The sequence below is a fragment of the Zosterops lateralis genome (assembly GCF_965231275.1).
Source record: "Zosterops lateralis genome assembly, chromosome: 3".
Taxonomy (NCBI): Eukaryota; Metazoa; Chordata; class Aves; order Passeriformes; family Zosteropidae; genus Zosterops; species Zosterops lateralis.
In genome coordinates, this window is record NC_139764.1 from 5,427,165 (window position 1) to 5,447,567 (window position 20,403).

Below are 20,403 nucleotides of genomic sequence, written 5' to 3' on the forward strand. Positions count from 1 at the left end.
GACCAGAGCACAACCACCCTGTGTGATGAGGGATATACTTGGGCCATGCTTTGGGGTCAACCTTGGCATAACAATGTTAAAAAGTGAAAAGGATGCACTAAAAATTACTGACGGGAAAAAAAAAAAGTCTTTTAATGAGAAATGTGGAGCTCAATCTGTTCAGCTTGTCTGAGAGGTAACTTGATTATAGCGTAAAACTCCTTCACAAAGGAAAACACAGCACCAGAAAAAGGCTTTGTTATCCCTGCAGTAACAAATAAAAGAAATCACTGGCTGGAAGCTGAAGACAGGGAAAAGCCAACAAGGAAAGTATTTTTATAGCATGAATCATTAAACTCTCAAACAAGCTATAAAATAGAGCAGAAAACGCGTAAATTCTTGGAGATGCCATGTGAAGTCTGGATCTCTTCCTGCAGAGGGAAGTGCAGTCAGGCACAGTGTGCCCTGTGCTGAGAGGAGCAGGTGGAAACAGAGCAGCTCATGGAACACTGGGGTGAGGATGAGGATGACTCAACAGTCCCTTCTGGCTTGACTTTCTAATCACTGTGGAGCGGCCAAGCCAGCATCTCACATGGACATGGAGCAGCACTTATGGACTGCAACTTGCTCAGCCACAAGGAAATGGAGTAATTCTTCCTTTTGAAAGTCAGTTTTCCAAGACATTTGGAAATATGGGTACCACCATAACATACTGATTTTATAAGAGGCTTTCAAAGCAGCTGAAATTATAAGAAGATAATAAAGAGGAGTGCACAGACCCAGGTACTCTCACAAACCTCTTTCACACTGTTGGCTGGGTCAGGCTTTGTCAAGGCAATGTTAAGGGCAGCTGAATGCAGCAATTTCCCTTCTTTGCTTTCCCACTTGCAAAGTAATTGCTGAGGAATATTAAAACACATGAGGGAAAAAATATTTGTGCTGAATTTCTTCTCCTCCAAAAATCAGACAATGTTTTTCCGAGACAGCATCAAAAAGAGCATCTCTTAAGCTACTTATTAATGTTTAAACATGTTTATTTGAAGTGATAGAAGTGCTCTTTGATAATAATGATCCAGGTAAAATAAAAATAGCTAACAAAGGAAAACAAGACTGTTTGGCTGCTCTTCTGTCAAGCCATTCTCAGAAGTCCAGCAATTAAAGGGGAACGTATCCTTGCTGGAAAAGCTCAGCAAAGCACAAGCAGTGACAAGCAAGTTTTGAGTTAAGGAACCCTTGTAGCTCTGTCCTCCCCCTGGCCTTGGCACACCTGTTGCTTGGTAATTTGGGCAGCAGGTTTGCCACCAACGCCTGGCTGTGAAGGAACAGTGATCCAATGAGCCTTTCTTGGGAACAGCAGGGCCACACTTTGTGCCCAGCTCCAGCACTGCAGCACCAGCATCTATGTTTAGAGACTCGCTTTAAGAGCTCATTTTGCATAATACTTGCTCATTATCACCAACTAACCAGTGATTAAATAATCATATACTTTCATCTCAGATACAAGACAGCTTCTTTTGCCTGGTCTCTGAATTAAAGGGAGGCATTTTCCTACGATGGGCAGCAGCTTTATGGGACCAAGAAACCACATCAGTCACTCTGAGCTCTCACAATGCACTGAAATCTATTTCTATCTTCCCCTCAGCAAGTCTCAGCTCTAAAAGGTAGGTGGCTATCAGGTAACAGTAAAACAGTTTACCCAGTGTAGTTCATCCAAATTTTATGACAGATGCAAAGCGCTTTGCGGAGGTGGCTTAAAGCTATGGGTGCTTGTACTGAACTCCTGCAATGTTTGCAATGATTCAAAATGATTTAATGACCCATCTGCTTCGGGTTTATGCTTTTTGAGCAGCAGGATGTTGGAGAAGCAAGTGTATCACATTCCTCTTGCACTCAGAGCCCCACTTCACAATTTCTATGCCAATGGCAGACTCTACCCCACAGAGGCACAGGAGGGATGGAAGCTCTCCAACCCACACACTGGCCCAGCACAACGAGTTTTGTGGGAACTCAAACAGCATGGACTGCTGATGACAACCAGTAAGGAGGTAAATATATTAATATATTAGTGAGGATTTCCAGAAAGCCCTACAGGAACCAGACCAACCTGAACTGAATTTCAACAGAAGCTGCAAGTGCCCCTAAAGAGAGAACCTGTTGGCTCTGCCAGCACTCCATTAGTTCCCTTAGAGCTCTGAAACAGGGACCTGACCCCTCTCCCAGCAAAGACCGAGATTTCAGCAGCAGAGCAAATGGCTTAGGAACAGGACTTTGTGAAGACTTTGTCTGTACCCACTAACTCCAGTACCAAGTGATGCAGGAAGGTTTTGTGGAGCACCTTGTCTTCTCCCTGGCTATAAAGGGAGCCCATGTCCTGATACAGCCCCTCTGACACATTTAAACTCGGTGCCCAAAGCAGGCGGGCAGTGTTAGTCCTGTCTAACAATTGCAGATGCTCGTGCTTTGCCTAAGGCTGATTTAAGCCCACTAAAGCCCTCAAACAAGGCTTGACATACCATTGCTGCAGCACACAGGATTAATGCTGGTCCTTCTGCAGAGGGGTGAATGTCATTTGCAGAACTGTGTTAATTCCTGATTTGAATTTAGATGATGTTTTTAAATAAGAAACAAGCTCAGAACATCCACTGGGAATATGTGACTTGGATAAACCTTAATAAGTCACTAAATACAAATTACTATTGGAAAAGTGCTCAGTGCTGGCTGTATAAAATTAATAATAATAGTAACAATAATAAAGGAAGATAGGAAGATCACTTCTAGAGAATAATGGCTTCAGACTGAATATTATGGGCACAGCTGATGTATTCAGAATGGTACAACAGCATTAATAAGCCCTAGATCAGCACACTCAATCCACCAAATACATTCCCTTTCTTCAGAAGAGGAACTGGAAAGGAGGAGGCTCTACCTGGAGATAGAAAGGAAAATCCCTGGGGCAGACTAGGTCAGGACAACAAGGGTAATGACACAGCAAAATCCTGCTGCTGCTTCTGCCAAACTCTCTCAGTGCTGATACTTGGTGTTATGTGTTATGTATGGTGCCCCCAGCAATTCCTCCTGCAGTCCATGGATGGTAACAGAGCTCAGGAAACACCAGATTCCCCAGAATTTTGACACTGTTAGCTTACCAGCATCTTCAGAGGAAGCCATTCTGCAGGATGATTCTGCAGCCCCGAGTGAGTGGTAACTGGAGCAGTAACTCCAACAATACCCATCAGTGATGGGCTGTAACAGCAGCTCCTGGCTGCCCCAACAGCACCATCAGCCCATGGGACACTTTCAGAAGTCCTGGGTAGTTCTGGCTTATTTTTTTAAAATGTAGGCAGCACTACATATTTATACTGGAGGAAAAATGAAAGCAGCTGATTTCATACCATCTTACATTGATTTATTTATTTCAAAATAATATGAAACCTTCACATTCATACTTTTTCCTTGCTCTGAGATGATGAATCTCCAATAAATCTCCCTAAACCAGTGCTGTGTTAAAATAAAAGGCAGATCTACATTTATCTAGAAGGTGGTAGAGGGAAAATCTCCAAAGAGTAGAAAGGAAGTTTGGAATCTTAAACTGGATTAGCACCCAGCCCACATCTTTACATCACTCAAAGCACAAGGAAGGCTTTCCAGAGAGAGAAAGCAGCAGCTGCACCAAAGAATTAAATTTAAAATACATTTAGTTTCAAAGTGGGCGAAAAATGTCTCTCAACTCCTAATCTTTCATACTGAGGACTTGAGTAAAATGGATGCTCTTTTCTTTTAAAAAGTCATGCAATTCAATGTGATCCTTCCCAGCAGGCTGCATCTGTTTTAAATGTTTGCTTTCAAAATGTGAAACCACTCCTTCCTCCCCCTTAATTTTATCTAGAATCGTGAATACTCCATTTGCTTAAACGTATTCTGAATAGATGAGTCTCAGAAAACCACAGTGTTAATCTAGGACAGCCTTCTGCATCCTTTGGGATACATCACATTTGGGAAATGCAATGGAGGGACTTGGTAACTACAGTCCACCCAGGCAACAGCAGTAAAAGGAAGGAAACTACCCTGCAGGCAGAATTTAGGGCTGATATGTGATTTGGGCTGTTTTCTGGGTTTCTTGCTCAGCCACCACAGCAAAATCCTCTGAAATGCTCAAAACACAGATGAGTGAAGAGGTTCACAGCAAAAGGGACTCAAGCAGACTCCTGGAGCAGATCAAGTCCTGCCAAGGAAGGGCAGCATTCCCTAAGGAAACTGGGGCCAAGCGTCTGTCTTTGAAAATGCAAATTAATACAGTGGAGTGTTAGGAGCAGGAAAGAAGGAAAATCAGAAGGCATATCTCAGGGCAGTGTTACTTCTGGGGGGTGGAAGCTGTAAAATTCTGCAATTTCAAAGATAAGAATTTAGCAAGATTTATAAAAAGAGACAAGCCTTGGCAAATCCCACTGAAGAGGGGTATATGAAAATAGTACAGCAGACAAAGGTTGAACAGATACATATTTTTAGATAAACGGTAGACCAACCAAAACCCCAGTGATGATCAGGAATGTTGAAAAGCAGCTTATTGCTACAACTGGCTACAGATGAAGAGCTACCACACAACTTTTTAGGGAAGAGATTAACAATACTGTGATCATATACAGAAACAGAGCTGGCTGTCAAAGACAACTCAGAGCTGGAGAGGTAAGTGAGCTAATGGTACCAGCACAGCCCCAGTGAGTTGCAATGTCATTCCCAATTCCAGGCAGCAGGGCAGAGACGGGTCAGCTCAGCCGGCTGTGATCCATCCGCCAGCTCCTCTACTCTCCCTTCACAGGCAGCAGGGACACAAAACCCCAGTGACTCCCAGTGACTGGCAATCAGCTTGATGGCCTGTGCCTGTAGTGCCTGAACTTTCTGACAGTGGAAGTGACAAAATTGCTTTTAAAACGTCAATTTAAATTCAGTGCTGGGAAACACAAAGCCACTCCCAGGACAGGGACAGCAACACTTGCTTTGCAAACCAAACAATCCTTCAAACAACTTGGAGATCAGGACAGAAGTCTTGAAAGCCTCATGAATAGTTCCCTATAAACATCAACCTCATGTTTGCAATAATTAAGATGAAAATTAAGAACTGTTATGAGATGGAAAAGGGGAACAAAACTAGCAAATAAACGGATGGTTCAGACAAACTGAAGCACCAACTCTGCTGAGGGTCAGGCTCCAGCTGTGCCTCCCTGGGGCAGCTTATTTAGCTGTACCAGCAATTTTTCTATTGACCAGGTGGGTGATCCTTGTACATTACTGTAATGCTTGAGCAGACAGCAGTAACAGACAGGTATTCCGAGGAGAATGAAATATGGATGAATGAAATATAGTGCAATCAGGTAATGCATGGAATGACAGAGTAGGATGCTCCCAAGCAAGGGTGCAGATGTCACAGAGAGGGGTGCAGGTGTGGGAAGATAGGAGAGGGGGCACTGGATGGTCCTGGACACCCCCAAAAATATCACACCAACAGTCACAGAAATGCAGACATTGACAAAATCCGTTTAGGGCTAACAGAATCAGGAGCAAGTATTTAAGACACTCCACTTACAGCAATGACAGCTGCAAATGTACAGATACTGACTTTAAGAAAGAATACATAAAAGCATACTGGAGAGCATAAATATATTTATTTTCCCAAGTGGATCCTAGAGCAGAGTGGAAGAAACCACCAACACCTCCACCTCCTGCTTCTACCAGCAGGAAAAATAAAAGCCACCCATCAGCATCATACTCCTCCTCAAAGCAGCACAGGACACTGATGACTCACTGACTTTTTTTCTATACATGTTTTTAATAGTAAGAGAAATCAGGAATTAGAAACACTTTATTGCAGAAGAGGCATTTTTGAATTTCTAGAAGGGTCAGTAAGGCTAAAGAGGGCTTTGAGTGGACAAGGAGGTGGATTGAGAAGTGAATGGCAGAACCCAGAGGATGGTGATCAGTGGCACAGGGTCTAGGTTGGAGGCCTGTCATTAATGGTGTCCCCCAGAGTTCTACACTGGGCCCAGGGTTCTTTAACTTCTTCATCAATGACTTGGAAAAGGGGTAGATGACTGACATCTGCTCCACCCTGGGTTTTCCCAGGGAGCATTGGAAGGGTGAGAAGAGATGAACACAGGTATTAGGATTTTAGGTGTTTTTCAACAACTTATTAGGAGCTCTTCTGCAAGCAGCATTTCTTATTTTCTTTTTCTATAATAAGTTGAGTTAGGCTAACAATAACCACTTCAAGTGCAACACTGCACTAATTAGTGACTTACAAAACATTTAGATTCCTCCACAACCTCAGAAGGCCTCAAGGGTGATGGCCAGATCAGCAAGTCTGGAGATTGCCTTATTTTTTCTAAGCAGGACACAAACCTCATTCCCTGTGCTTTGCTTTCATTGGTCACAAGGAAAAAAAATGCACTGAGTGCAAGAAGAGATATAGAAATAAAAAAGAAAAGGATTTCTTAACCCCCAAACCATGACTGACTACATAGGGAGCCATCAGGGACAAGAGGCAGACTGCCAATGTGGCAAGAATTAAGTTCTCTTTCAGGAGAGTATTTGCAATAGCACTCAAGGACTGAAGCTGGGAGATTAGTTGGCTATTTTATGTAAGAAAGATTGCTTGAATAATCAGTTTTTCTGATGTTGCCATGTCTTTTCATTTGTTAGTGTGGAGCATAATTGCTTCTTAAAAAGCTGAATGACTTTAAATTAGATGGAAAGATGGCCATTGCAAAGATTATTTTGAATATTCCCTTTCAAAGTTGTAGGTTTAAAATAGGAGTTGAAATGCAACAGAAGAATTAATCTGGCAGCAGTCACTTAATTTGTCTCTTTTTTTTTTTTTTGTTTCTCTTTTGCTACATGCTTTTAAGTTACCCCGGTATGTTCAGCCATGGAAAATGAATAGCAGGACAAGAAATACATTTATCTAATCAACCCCTTACCAGAGCTGAAAGCCTCCAGTACAGCCTAAACCAGTGATTAAGGCCAGATTACATTAAAACAAATTCACCATGTCACTCCTAATACTTCCACTTGGCAATGACCCAAATATTTTTGTTTGTTTTGATCCTCTCTCCAAACACAGACCAGTGTCAAACTCACCCTGCCTGGAGGGGCCTCTGTGCTCACAGGCTGCAGCAGGACCAGGGTGGGTTGCTCAGGGCTTTGTCCATCTGCGGCTTCAGGACCTCCAAAGGGAGGTACAGGATCTGTTTTTCAGCCACCTACAAACTTTCTACATGTAAGTTCTGCTCATAACACTTCTCAAAGTGCAGTTTGATGACTGCAGCAATCAAAATTACTTTTTCTCACCAGCTCATTCAGCTGAACATTGTCATCGGGCATTTCTCTTCTCTCCATTTCACCCCTCTTTCCAAAATTCCTCGCTCTCCCTGGTTCTTCTCTCCCTACCAAAGGGGTTCCCATCTTCTGGAAAGCACCTACCACCCTGACTGCAGGAGTTTTGCAGTCGGGATTTACACACCAGAGTACTCAGAAGTGCTTTTTATCTAGAAATGCAAAGGCAGTGTCATTTTAGCAGAGGCCCTGCAGAGCCCAGGGAGTGAGCTCTTCCAGCCAGGAACAGGGAAAAATCTGCCACAAAAAAGGATGGAGGAAGCAAAGAGAAGAGACTCCTGTGTGTCACCTTTGATCAGCAAACAACTTCCAGCCACTTGAAAACTTAAGGAGGGTCTGGGGTCATTTCTTCTTCCCCCAGTGTGCTCTGCTCTGCTTTCAGCCCGCAGATGAAGAGCTCTGCTGATGACGGTGACGCATCGGGGAGAGATTTTTAGTAACTGGGGCGGAGAAGAAGAAGCAGCAAGTGGTGAGAGGGGGAGGAAAAGGAGCCTATATAAAGCTGCAAAATTCAAAAGCATTAGAAGAGAGAAATGTAAGAGGGAGAGAGCAAAGTTCAGGAAATTTTGCAACTGCCAGGTACATTACAGAAGTCAACTGAGACCCAGAAATTGAATTGACATTCATCCCATGGATCAAACGCAAAACCATCCAAGATGTGTTCATCCCACCATCTTTCTCAAATGTATGAAGGAATTTTCAGACCCCCATGGCACAATCCAGCAGTCTCCTGAGGTCTGAAAATCAAGAAAAGTGTTTGTAGAACTGGGGTCAGTACAGAATTACAAGATAATGCACAGGGTGTCCCCATGCAAAGTGCCAAGCTCTACCACAGCTTCTGCTTTTCAAACTGCCCCAAAAGAACTAAAATGTCATCACATCTTCCAACATCGCTTTCAGACACATAAAACTGGGCAAAAACTTAACTGTGGGAGCTGATAGATCCAGGAGCCCTCCCTGTAAGAACACTCCATGTTTTGGGGGACTCCTGCCTTGCTCAGCCGAGGCACTTCCAGTTTGCAGCAGCAGGTACTGAGACATAATAAATGCAGAAACAACTGCTGCTCAATCATGCATAAGAAGCAGCACACATAATTAGAGCTGCTTGTATATGCAAAGGCTCAAAATTAAAAGTCAGCAACTTCTAGTGCTACTTTGTGATTTTGGCAGGTTTCACTTTCCCACTTGGCATCCTTACAACATCTTTGGTAGAAGCTAAGATAACAGTCTTGATCATCGAGCGCTTGTTTTTTGTAAACACTCATGGTGCATACATCAGATAAATAATCCAGTACCTGCTGAACATTTAATCTCTTCATGACTGTGCAGAGAATGTACCCAAGTCCTTCAGGGCCCTCAGTCCCTGCCCTTGGACCTGCATCCCACCCACTCCAGAGCCTGCTACATGCTGGCTCATTGTTCATGCTAGCGGCTTGTTTTCTCAGCCATTCACACACAGTTTGCTTCCAAGGCTGGCTCTTACTGGCACAGATCCCCAAAATGTCTTCCCAAACACATACACTGCTGCTAGGAAAGCCATCATGACAGATAACAGTGCTCATGCCAAGTACAAATCATCTTTAACTCTTAAGTTTGTTTTCTGCAGTTCTGAAACATAACTGATCACGGCTTCCCAATGTCTGCCTTTGAGAGAGAAAGGCATGGGGGGAATATCTGCTGTGTTCATTAAGGCACAAATGTACACACCTCTGTTTAAATCCATTTGAATATTTATGCTAAGCTAGACAGGCTCCTCCTTTGATGGGTTACCCTCTCACTTGTCCCACAGTCAAATCTTTTGGCTCTCCCAAAGTCAAATCTGCATTAGCCTTGTGTTTTCACTGTCAGCATTCTGCAGCAAATTCTCCCAGAAGTTATGCCACCCATCCCAAACTTCAAGCCAACTCTGGTTATTTCAGGCACAACTGACTTTGCACATAATTTCCCAAGAAGCCCCTTCTCTGGAGAAGTACTGCACTAATGGGAATCAATACTCTCCATCTCTAGGAAAAGTACAAGCTACTTTGAACTCTTAATTAACCCAAAGACTCATAGCCCAAATCCCCTCACTGAGGGATCTGCTCCCCATCATACACCAAAGACCTGCCGCTCATTTACAAATTCAGAGCTATCAACTTCTACAGGAACCTGACCTGAACCAAAGTCTCCCCTGAGGAAGAGATGGAGAGCAATTTTAAAACACATGTGATTACAAATGCCAGTGAAAGCTAAACTCCCATTTCCACATAAAACACCTGTTTCACTTAAAATAACTGGGGAAAAAGGCATGGCCTTTACATGGCCTCACTACAGACACTAGCAAAGATTTACTAGCAAAGGACAGTAGTGAAGTCTTCTACTTCTAAAATTTTATTGCTCTTACATAACATGCTATCATGCATTTACTAGCACACTGTGAAGCACTGTCATAAATATTTAAACAGTGATGACAAAGTAAAGGAGGTGTCGGTGCCTCCTGTGTTTCTGGTTTTTGCTGCTCGGTCCCTTGGGCCCACAGTGAAGGAAGCACTGATGTGCAGAAAATAAAAGTGCTACATGTGAACCAAACCAGATGCATGTACCTGGTGTCCACTAAAGCAAACGGGACTTCTACTTGTTACTAAAAGGTCTTCCTACACCAGAGCTTCTTCTGTCATGATGGCCAAGCCTGCCACCAGCAAGGCTCCCCTCCCCACGCGCTTGCCTGGCTGCATTAGTTATTACATTTGATAGCTTTATAGCATTATTTGAAGCTTGCTATTTACCCAGTTACACAAGGCCCAGCAGCTTAGAGCCTGCTCTCTGCCTGGGCTGCAAATCTCTGCAACTACCTCCAAAATAGCCCAGATTTTATGACCCATTAGGCTTAATGATAAATCCTTGGATTTATGTTCTGGGCTAGTGAGCGATGAGAGATCAAGGGCTAAGCTTTGATTTATCTGCAGGCCAAGGGAGATGGTTATTCCTATAATTTTATTTTTCTCATTATTTGCTGTAATGACTGCAATGCTCTGCTATGACATCATGGCAATTTTTACTGCCATCTACATCAAAATCAATACTCTACTTGGTCCTTTCAAAGTGCTACCACTTGTATTTCCTCTCCCAGCAGCATGGGAACACTGCTGGAGCAGTTCTCCATTCCCTACCCAGCCTGAGCAGTAAAGCCTGCCACAGATGCTAACTCCAGAACCTCCTGGTGCATGAAAGGCAATGGTTTTCAACTTGCAAATACTGCTGGAGGTGAGGCAACGGCATGGGAATGAAGACTGTTCTGCTTTGAAGCAGTTTTGTACATTTGTGGTGCTTTACATGCAATGCCAGTGGTGACTGGAGTTGAGATAAATTTTGCTTCATAGTGCTTTAAATCCAGAACCATGAAAGAGCAGCCAATACTTTGGAGAGGTGCTACTCTCAGCAGGTCCAGTATCTGCATTGATTATAAATCTCCTGTTCTAACAGTTTCTCTGAAAACCCCAGGCCTTCAGAACCTGGGGAATACAAGAAAACATCCAATTTTCTCTCCAAATCTACTTTAAAAGAAATAAAGAGAAAATTAAATGCCCAGTGTTATAGGCAAAAGCCTTCAGAAATGGCCTACAAGGACCATAAATGTTCATATAATTCAGAGTTTCACACTTGCCTGGCTTTAATATGCTCATCACAAAGGCAGGCACTGCACTTTTTAGAGCTGGTTACTGGTTTTAGAAAGGACAGGTGGGTGCGCCATGAAATGACAAGGTGAGAGACTGTTAAAAGGTTAAGGAATACCACAACACTACAAAGCCAATCACACCTCCAAGTTATTTTCTTCAAAGATTGTTACATCCATTTGACCATGCTGTACACGAGGATTACTTGAGTAATACTGAGGAAGGGCAGAAAAAGTAAACATTAAAGGGCAAATTTTGAGCAGCTCAAATTTACAGAGCAAAACAGATGCCTCATATAATAAAGGGAACTTGTCAGGGGAATGGAGCATTATCCAAAATCTGTCTTGATTGACAGCTTGACAGTCTTTCACCCATTAAAAAAAAAAGTCTTTAAAAAGCATTAGTTAGCAATTCTCACCAATTTTCCTCTTAAGCAAATTTTCCATGGAAAAATAGCTGCAGTTTAATTTCTGGCTAAACCAGGACAGTTGACTATTTTTCTTCCTCACACAGAATTGGAGATTGAAAGGAACTAGTGAGATGCTGTCAGATCAATACCAGAGCAAAGTAAACAGGAAAGGAAAAAAAATAGCAAAAGTTATGGAACAAAACCGCACAAAACCCCTTTAATCCTCAGCTGAAGATCCTTCTTAAGAAGCAGCATCAGGTTGTTGTGCAAAAAAAAAAAAAAAAAAAAAAAAAAAAAAAAGCAGTAACAACATACTGTAGACCAAGTCCTACCAGATGCTAAGGGAAAAAGCCAAAATGCTTCTTCCAACAGAAGTTTATAGAAGTTTATAATAAATGTGAGCCACAGAGGTACCAGGTTTTTCCCTTTACACACACAATGCCAGGGATCCATTGCAGTGATGAGGTCCAAATTCAGACTGGATTGCCCAAGAAGAAAGAAGCCTTGGCTTTAACTCGAGTTTATGAGAAGAGAAGGTAGCAGAATGACCTAATTGGACCTTCCAGTATCTGAAGGGAGTTTATAAAAAAGATAAAGAGAGACTATTTACAAGGGCATGGAGTGAGAGGACAAGGAGAATAACTTCAAGGTGAGTAGGTTTAGATTAACTGTTGGGAAGAAATCCTTCCCTGTGAGGGTAGTGGGGCACTGGCACAGCCTGCCCAGAGACGTTATGGACACCCCATCCTTGGAGGTGTTTAAGACCAGGCTGGATGAGGCTCTGAGCAACCTGGGATAGTGGAAGGTGTTCCTGGCCACAGCAGGGAGTTGGAACAAGATGATCTTTAATGTCCCATCCAATCCAGGTCATTCTATGATTCTATTCTATGGATTCATAATAGCAAATGTTTCTCTTGGAAGGAAGCAGCCCTGCTGATGGGCAAAACGGTCCATACTCCTCTTCCCAAAAAGAAGAAAAAAATCTCCGTTTATTGTTAGCCTGTAAAGAGACTGTAACTCACTTCTCGGCTAGCAATGTTCTGAACCAGTATTTAAATTATTTACCTCATGCCTTGTACTTCTTAAGTACTTGAAAAAGCCCTATATAGTCTCCCTGCGAATCTTGACAGCGCTAAGAGTTGGTCCTCAAAGAGACTGAGTAGAGAAAGCACTGATGTGGGATGGATGGTGCATTTTCAGTAATTTCTGTACTATATCTCTAATAACAGAAAATGAGGGATATGCTTGAGTCCTTTATAAAAGCCCTGCCTCAGTAAAGCACTTTTCTAGCTCTCCAGAACCAAGACTCAAGTCTCATCTCCATCCAAGTGAAGGCTTCTCCTGCCTCACCCCAGGAATAAATCCTCTGTGGCATTCAGGCACATGGTTTTGCACGTGTTTCCCCAGGCAGTCTTTAGGGTATGGATTACACCATCTGCTTTAAACTGAGCCCTGTCATCAATACTTCCTTTTGGCAGGAGATCTACTGGCAATAACCACTTTCCTTCGTTGCCAACCCCTCCCTGACTTCCAGCAGGACAGGACTCTTTCCATCCAGCCACACGACTGTAAGAACAGACATCCGTACACAGGATTTTTCTAATTTGTTTGCGTTTCTACTTCTCATCCTTCATTTACTGTCCTAAAAATGTCAGAACAGAGAGCAGAACTTAAAAGGCAATCACCACCTGCAAGTATTGTAGCAATACGAAACTATTTTGGCAGTCAGGCCTTTCTCAAAACATGCTGAGGGGGCCTATATCCCTCGTGCTGGGAAGATGCAACACAGTCCCCAGCTTTTGGCTGCTTCATTTCAAGCTCCTGCATAAAAATGGGAGCACCCTTTTTATTTCCTAGCTTTCCTCAGCAGCCAATGGCTTAGATTACAGTCATTGCCTTGGCACTGGAGCACTCTCCAATATCACACTAAGTTTATGTTTCCAGCATAAAATCCCTGGTTAATGCTGCTGCCCCAAACCCTGTGGCACACCCCATGACACGGACGTTGCCTCCCAACCAGCCACCCCACTAACAGCACCACACTCCACAAACTTCTGTAACATTCTGGTCTCAGTTGCAGCTCAGCCAGGGAATTCTCTGCCCTTTGATTATTTTTTCCCTGTGACACAAAGCTAAATAGGAAGAAGTTCTGCTCTTTGGAAAAGAGTTCAGTGCATGCAACAGAGACAAATTCACGTACCATTATTCTTTCCTGCATGCTTCAAAATCTGGGATAGAGGCACAGCTCAGGGCACATTTACTTTGTTCTCATCTCGCTCTCAGGGAAACCTTCCTACTTCTTCAGCCTAGAAAATCACCCTTTGCTGTAAAACACAAAACCAAATACCCTCCAAATCCAAGTGAGCAATGCTACAAATCTGTTGCCTTTGGGGTCTTTACACGCAAGTGAGAGACAAGTTTGATACATGCAAACCCAGATTTCTGTGGCCTTGGTAGGATTTGGTTGAAAAAGCAAACAATTTAAACCTTCTGACAGCTTACTTGCATTTCATGAAGTGTCTGGTAACCCTTTTGAACTATACCTTATTTCTATGTCCTTCAGTTGTATCTTAAGAGCCCTTCTGTGAGTAGTGCGCAAGAGATGCATCAAAAATCTTTTAAGTTTATTTATTTACATGACCCAAGCAAACAATATGGCATTAAGAATTGTTTTCACTATCCTGTAAAGTACTAAAAGCCTCCTGGAATGGATCAAGCCTCTCCAGCTCAGAACTGGAGAGTTCTGCACCTTTCGAAAAAATTAAAACTAAACACCTAAGGTGCTTTTCAAAAGCAATTATCATAATCCCTGCTGTTACCCGGAGGGATGCAGTGGCAGGCAGAGGTTAAATAACTTCTTGGAGGTGGCTCACTGAGCAGCACAGCCAGGATTAGAGCCATCATGCCTCCTGACTCCCAGCTCCAGGCTCAGCCCAGCACCTTAAATAGCTCCAGTGCAAATCATTAGCTCAGTCCTCTGAGCATGCATCTAGCTCAGGGAATGGGAAAGCTGGAATTTAACTTAATAATACAAAACTTCCTATGGAGAATCCCCACAAAGAAGCCTTAAATTGTAACAGCTCTAACCTGATTAACCTCTACAAAAAAACACTGGGCAGATTTTACTGCCACCAGTTTGAGACAAGTGAATTATTCACATGCAGCAGAGCATGTCATAATAAAAGGTTTATAGGGGCTATCGCCAGGATCATTCCTGTTGCATTTATTCATTCCAGTTTCTATTTGCTGGCATTTCTTTTGTCCTCCCCTGCGTCACCAGGATTCTTTCCACTCTTCCCTTTGTGAGGTCCTTAACTACATTTCTGCTAAGAGAGCGGTTTAGTGACATGGCACATTTTTGTTTACATTGTTATTTTGCATTTTTGTGTACTTCTACAGGGATAGCTGACATGTGGTTTTCCCCCAGCAGAGGTGACTGTGTATGTCTACTTCCACTATTCCCTTGCCTACAGCTGCAGTATCTCTTATTTCTTTAGCTGCCTCCAGCAGGGAACAATAAATCTAAAACACAGTCAGAAAAAGGACAGTCAGAAAAAGGAAAAAAACCTCTAGTGCTATTTTTGGCATCTAAGTTCCTTGGCTTAACCTATTTTTGGAAGAGCATCTTTGTTCAGCAAAATCAGAACTCCCAGCCCTGTGACACCAGGGCAGCGTGTCCCACTGCAGGCAGAGCCCTTGGCTGGCAGCAACCTCTAAGGGCAGAGCAAAGCCAGGAGAGCCCAGAAGGAAAATGATGGGAGACAGGACTTCACTTCCACTCTCCATCACTTTGTGCCTCCAAGCAAGTCACGCCGCCCCTCTCCGCGTGCTCTGACCTTAGAGGTTGCTCATGCCAGCACATTCACAAACAGGATGGGTGCACCCTGAGCTCCACAGGGGGAAAAGGAGACTTGCTACCACTCCTCACAGCCTCCAGCCCTTCCAGGACCCCAGTTTTGGTGGTTAATGAAATGTAAATATTAACTAGCATCTACAGCTCATGTTTAAATAAAAGCTTTGCTTAGGAGATGAGGAAAGTTGCAAATGGGAAACAGCAGCTAAAAAGAGCTAAACTTGATTCATGTATTTCTGCTTTGCTGGTTTGATTTCAAAAGATATTCAAGCTCTGTATCTGAAACAGTGATTACCTTTGTACTTGCACCAGATGCACCTTCCAAAAGTGGCAGCATTCTCACACGGCCCAGAAAAGAAAAAAAAGTTGGAAAAGATGCAAAATAGCTGACTTGGTATGTTGTGGCTGGCTGTGCATGACGCAATGGGAGCACACACTTCTCACATCACTGCACTCACAGGCAGCACTCAGAAAGGGATAGTCTTTGAACCCTCTGAGGCACAAGACTTGGTTTAAAGCTGGAATTTTGTGCCAAGGCTTTCAACAGGCACAGCTGAACCACGAGAGAACCAAATACTGGCCAGTCTTAGACCAGAAGCCTTGGCCACAGCCCTGCCCTCTAAGTTGTTTCTCTCCAGGAAAAAAAAAGCCAAAAAAACAAACCCAGCAAAATTAAACATGTAATTGCAGAGAAAATACTTTGGTTTCTTTGTTACAGGGACAGATCTCCAAATGCAACATTGAGTCCTCCTGGGCTCCTGAAACACCTGCACTAACAGCCAAGTCCCCAGTGAATCTCTGTGGCCTAATGGATTAAAGGCTTAGAGTTACCTGAACATTAAACACCCCTAAAATGTTCTGAAACTTGCTCTAAATCGAGGTGGAGGGAGTTGCCTTTTGAACGGGCTCAGAACTAACTGGGGTTTTGTGCACAATTGTTAATGGTTTTGAATCACTCCACTTTTCAGCTTTTTCCCTGATAATAAAGCAAATGCAGCTGTGCATCAGGCAGTGCTCTGGCACACCTCACCACCAATCACAGCTGAATTTAATGGGGGGAAATTATCTTAAATATATCAAGCTTTGTATCTAGAAAGAAGGAAGGTATTCTATGAAGCTCCTACAGAGCAAGACAGAAACCTGTATCAGACACTGGATAAGCTACAAGGGAAGATGCCATCAAAACCAAGGCATGGCCATGCCACCCATTTTTTAAGCAAATAGTTGTTTAAAACACATTTCTGGCTTCAAATTGCTATTGAGAGTAGCAAGACCCTATGTTTAAGAGATTAGAATTAATGATAGAAATAAAGAGTGTAACTGGAAGATGGTAGAAAGTGCAAGCCCTACAGGTTTGCACTTCAACACCTGAAGTCTCCATCATCATTTTCCAGTTTCACCTGGCTGCAATCACATACCATCCCAGCCTGACAACAAAGGTTTTGCTCAGCTTTCACCAAAGCCTGGGGAAACCTGGCCAAACCCTGCAGCAGATCCAACAAACTCCTCTGACTTCAGCAAGAAGCAAAGCAGAGACAGTCCCAAAAATGCCTCCACGATGGCCAAACAGCACCATGAGTCAGCAATGCTGATGCCAGGAGTAGGATATCCCAAGGAGGTATTTAAAAGAGAGGTTTTACTTGAGATTTATGATTCTGAACCTCTTCAGCTGTTGTACCCACACACATCTGTTGGCAGTTTCAGCACATGCCACATGGCAGACCTGTGTTTGTAGCTTTGCAAAGTAAACCGGTAAAACCAGAGCCAGTTTATGTATTTGAACAAGTAGATGCCAAACACTTCGGATTCCTAACTGGAGCAGCTTCAAAGCAGGAAAAGGATGTAAGTGTCAAATGTGAGGGCGATCAGAGAGGAGAAGCAGAGATGCAGGCACTCTTCTGCTCTGTCTTTCCAGTTCTTTTTTTCCCTAAATCCCTGAAACAGCTGACACCTGTACCCCTGACAGATCTGTGCCAGCATCACCTCTTGGGCTTCTACCACAGGAGCTGAAGCTCTCCTTGAACTCAGCTTTAAGCCTAAACTACCTGCCTCAGCTGATGTCAATGAGAACAATTTGTCTCCCCTTTTTTAGTAGCAAATCTGGGGTCAGAAGTGACACAGATGAGGTAAAGCAAAACTCAGATTTGTGATTAACAACCACGAGAAGTTTGTTCTCAGCTGACTGACAGGAGGAGTTGACACTGGGGAGCAAATTACTCACATAGCATTGTACTTCCCAAATCTTAGTTTTCAAAGTAAGAGTTGCCAAAATCTGTTACACTGGCAAATAATAATCAGGAAGTAAAACGTTTTGCAGGAACTTCACTTGTTACATGCTTCCATCTTAGAATCAGTCACTGAAAGTCAAACACTAACTTACTGTGACTATTCATGATGGATGAAGATGTCCAGGAGAAAAAACCAAACCCAAACAGAAAAGCCACTGGGAAGCAAATAGAGGTGCCAAAGTAATAACAGAATCAATAGAGCAATGGGATTTACGAGGTCTGGCTCCACAGGGGGTTGCCAAGGGAATTTGCTGCTGACTTGTAACAGGGCTCTCCACAAGAGGCCTGCCAGGGTCTCTCTCTGTGGAATGACTTCTGAGGTCCCAGTTAAGCACGGCTCAGCAGTCGCTCCAGCTGAGGACACGCACACACGCCGTCCCTGGTGAGCTCCTGCTTCCTCAGAGCGGGGCTGAAACACTACAGAGGTGAGGAACAGCACCCAGAGCTGCTGCACCACGGGGAGGTGGGACTGTGGGAGACTGGTGTCAAATCAGCTGATGAAAATTAATCTCAGCCAGAATCATGGTCTCACTGGGATCCAAAGCATTTGGAAAGATATTTGAAGCAGGAGAAGGGAAAAAGTTTAGCTTCAGCACTCTCAACATGACAGTGAGTCTTTCCCTTGATTAAAACAATGCTTTTACTCAATGCATTTGATAGCATAAATACACAATAACGTAACATAACATAAATACACAATTCCACACTGAACAAGGACCTTCCATCCCTCAACAACCTAAAACGACCTACGGCCAAAAAACTGTGACTAAGAACAGAAACAGACAACAGGGCAAACCACAACGAGTAACTCCCGAAGCTTTACCTGGCACAGCAGCTGCTCCGAAACCAGTGCCCTGCCCCACGCAGCCAGGTCCCTCATTCCCACCTGAAAACCAGGAGAACAGCTGCTCACTATGGAGCAATCAACACATTTGTAACCCCCACACAACAGAAACAGCAACGTATGGGCAGGAAAAAAATGAGCAACACAAAGGGCCATTTTGTGAACCTTGAACTAAAACGGAGGAGCTCCCACAGCTTCTCAGCGTTGCTCCCGAGGGAGGAGACGGCCAGGGAGCCCCAGGAGTGGCACTACTTCTACTCGCCACCTCCAAAAACTCCTCAGCGGGCAGCCAGAGCCATCCATCCCTCAACACCTCCACACGGCAAGAGGTTCTGTCCCCGGCAGCAGCAGCGATGTCACAGCCACCAACACCGGCTGTCACAGCGGGCAGGGGAGCTCGGCTCCCTGCTGCAGCTCCGAGCGGCGGCATTGGAAGTTTCACGGTACAATAAAGGCAATAAATTTGGAGCAATGACTCCTTAAGTGCTGTCTGGGGGGACCACCGAGATCTATCTCAACACAGGTATCGACTCATTTCCTTCATTTTTTAAATGCTAAAGCATATAAAAGAATTCTAAAATGAAAGGGAAAGGCTCCTAGCAGAGGAGTGTCACTGCTGGCCCCTCTCAAGTTGGTGGGAATTTTATCCTTAGTGGCAATGACAGCCCATTAGAGCTAACGCTGAATATTTTTTGGGGAAAAAAAAAATCCATTGTTTCTTTATGTTAACAGAGGGCTGGTACGTAACAAAGAGGAAGAAAGGCAGCCTGTGCGTGCTGCTGGCGGGCTGGTAAAAAAATCTCAAGGTCTGATCGATACCATGAAAAAAACACCTCTCTTGACCTGAGGCCGGAGCGTTATTCAAGCAAGGCAGTCACTATGCAGCTCGTTATCTTTAGCTACGATGATCCCAGGCTCATGAACACTGAAAGAAGACCGGAGTCGATTGCAGGAGGAAAAAAAAAAAAAAAAAAAAAAAAAAAAAAAAAAAAAAAAAAGGAGCAGAGGAATAGAGGCGCATGTAGGAGCACTTCTAGGAGCGGTTGTACGGCTCTCTGGGCACCTGCTTCCTGGGGGAAACCCAAAAGCACATCATATTCACGGAAAGTTGGAAGCAACTTCGGGGGGGGAGGGAGGGGAAGGGAATGACAAAAAGCAAAACGGCTTAAAAAAAAAAAAAGAAAGAAAGAAAGAAGAGAAAAGCCATTGTTGTAGGAAACCCCGGCAAGCTATCAAAAGCAAAACCACCTACGGCGACCCTTAGGAGAAGAACCAGGGAGCCCGCGGGTGCCCTGCGCCAGTCTCCCCTGGCAGCGCCCGCGGCTCTGCCCGCTCCGCACAGGTGCGGACAGGGATGCCCGGGCCGTGCCTTTGTCTGCGGGCACCGGCCGCCCCAGGACGCACCCACGGCCGAGCCGGCCGGGCTCCGGGCAGCGCCGCGGCCCCGCAAGGTCGATCTCCGCCCGGGAAGGGGCAGCCGCCGCCCGCGCCCCCGGCCCCGCCGCCCTTACCTCGGCCGCCGCCGCCGTCACGCCGCCCCCAGCGCCATATTCCGGCTACATCCGGGCCGCGGCTCGGCTCGGCTCGGCTCGGCTCCGCTCGGCTCGGCTCCGCACGGCGCGGCCGCAGGTGCCACCGCCCGCCCCCAAGCCCAGCCGAGCCGAGCTGAGCTCAGCTGAGCCGAGCGGAGCCGAGTCGAGGCGGGCGCGGCGCCGCCCCCGCGCCGGGCCCGCAGCCCCGCCCGCGCCTGCCGCCCGGAGCGGCGGGGCCGGGCTGTGCCGGCGAGCGGCAGCTGCGCACCTGCCCCGGCATCTGTCCTGCGGCTTTGTCTGTCCGACCGCCCGGCCTTCCACCGCGCCGGGCGCCCGCCCGTGTCCGCATCAGCCGAGGCACCTGCTCAACCACACGGCCGCGCCTGCACCGGCCAATGCACCCCTGCGTGTACCAACTTGTGCACCCACCCGTGCCTGCATGCACCCATACATCACTCA

General features: G+C 44.9%; 1 protein-coding gene across 2 annotated transcripts in view; it reads right to left on the reverse strand.

The window, feature by feature from the left end:
• The window catches only part of PAK5 (p21 (RAC1) activated kinase 5), a 94,427-nt gene extending 74,381 nt beyond the window's left edge, over positions 1-20,046 (reverse strand). The window contains exons 1-2 of one of the 2 annotated variants that reach the window (XM_083856342.1): positions 19,924-20,046; positions 18,392-18,454 (exon numbers count right to left, since the gene is read on the reverse strand). The gene's annotated coding sequence lies outside the window, so the exon portion shown is untranslated. The remainder of the gene's footprint in view (positions 1-18,391; positions 18,455-19,923) is intronic. The other variant, XM_083856340.1, reaches the window with a different exon arrangement.
• Between the last annotated feature and the right edge of the window lie 357 nt (positions 20,047-20,403).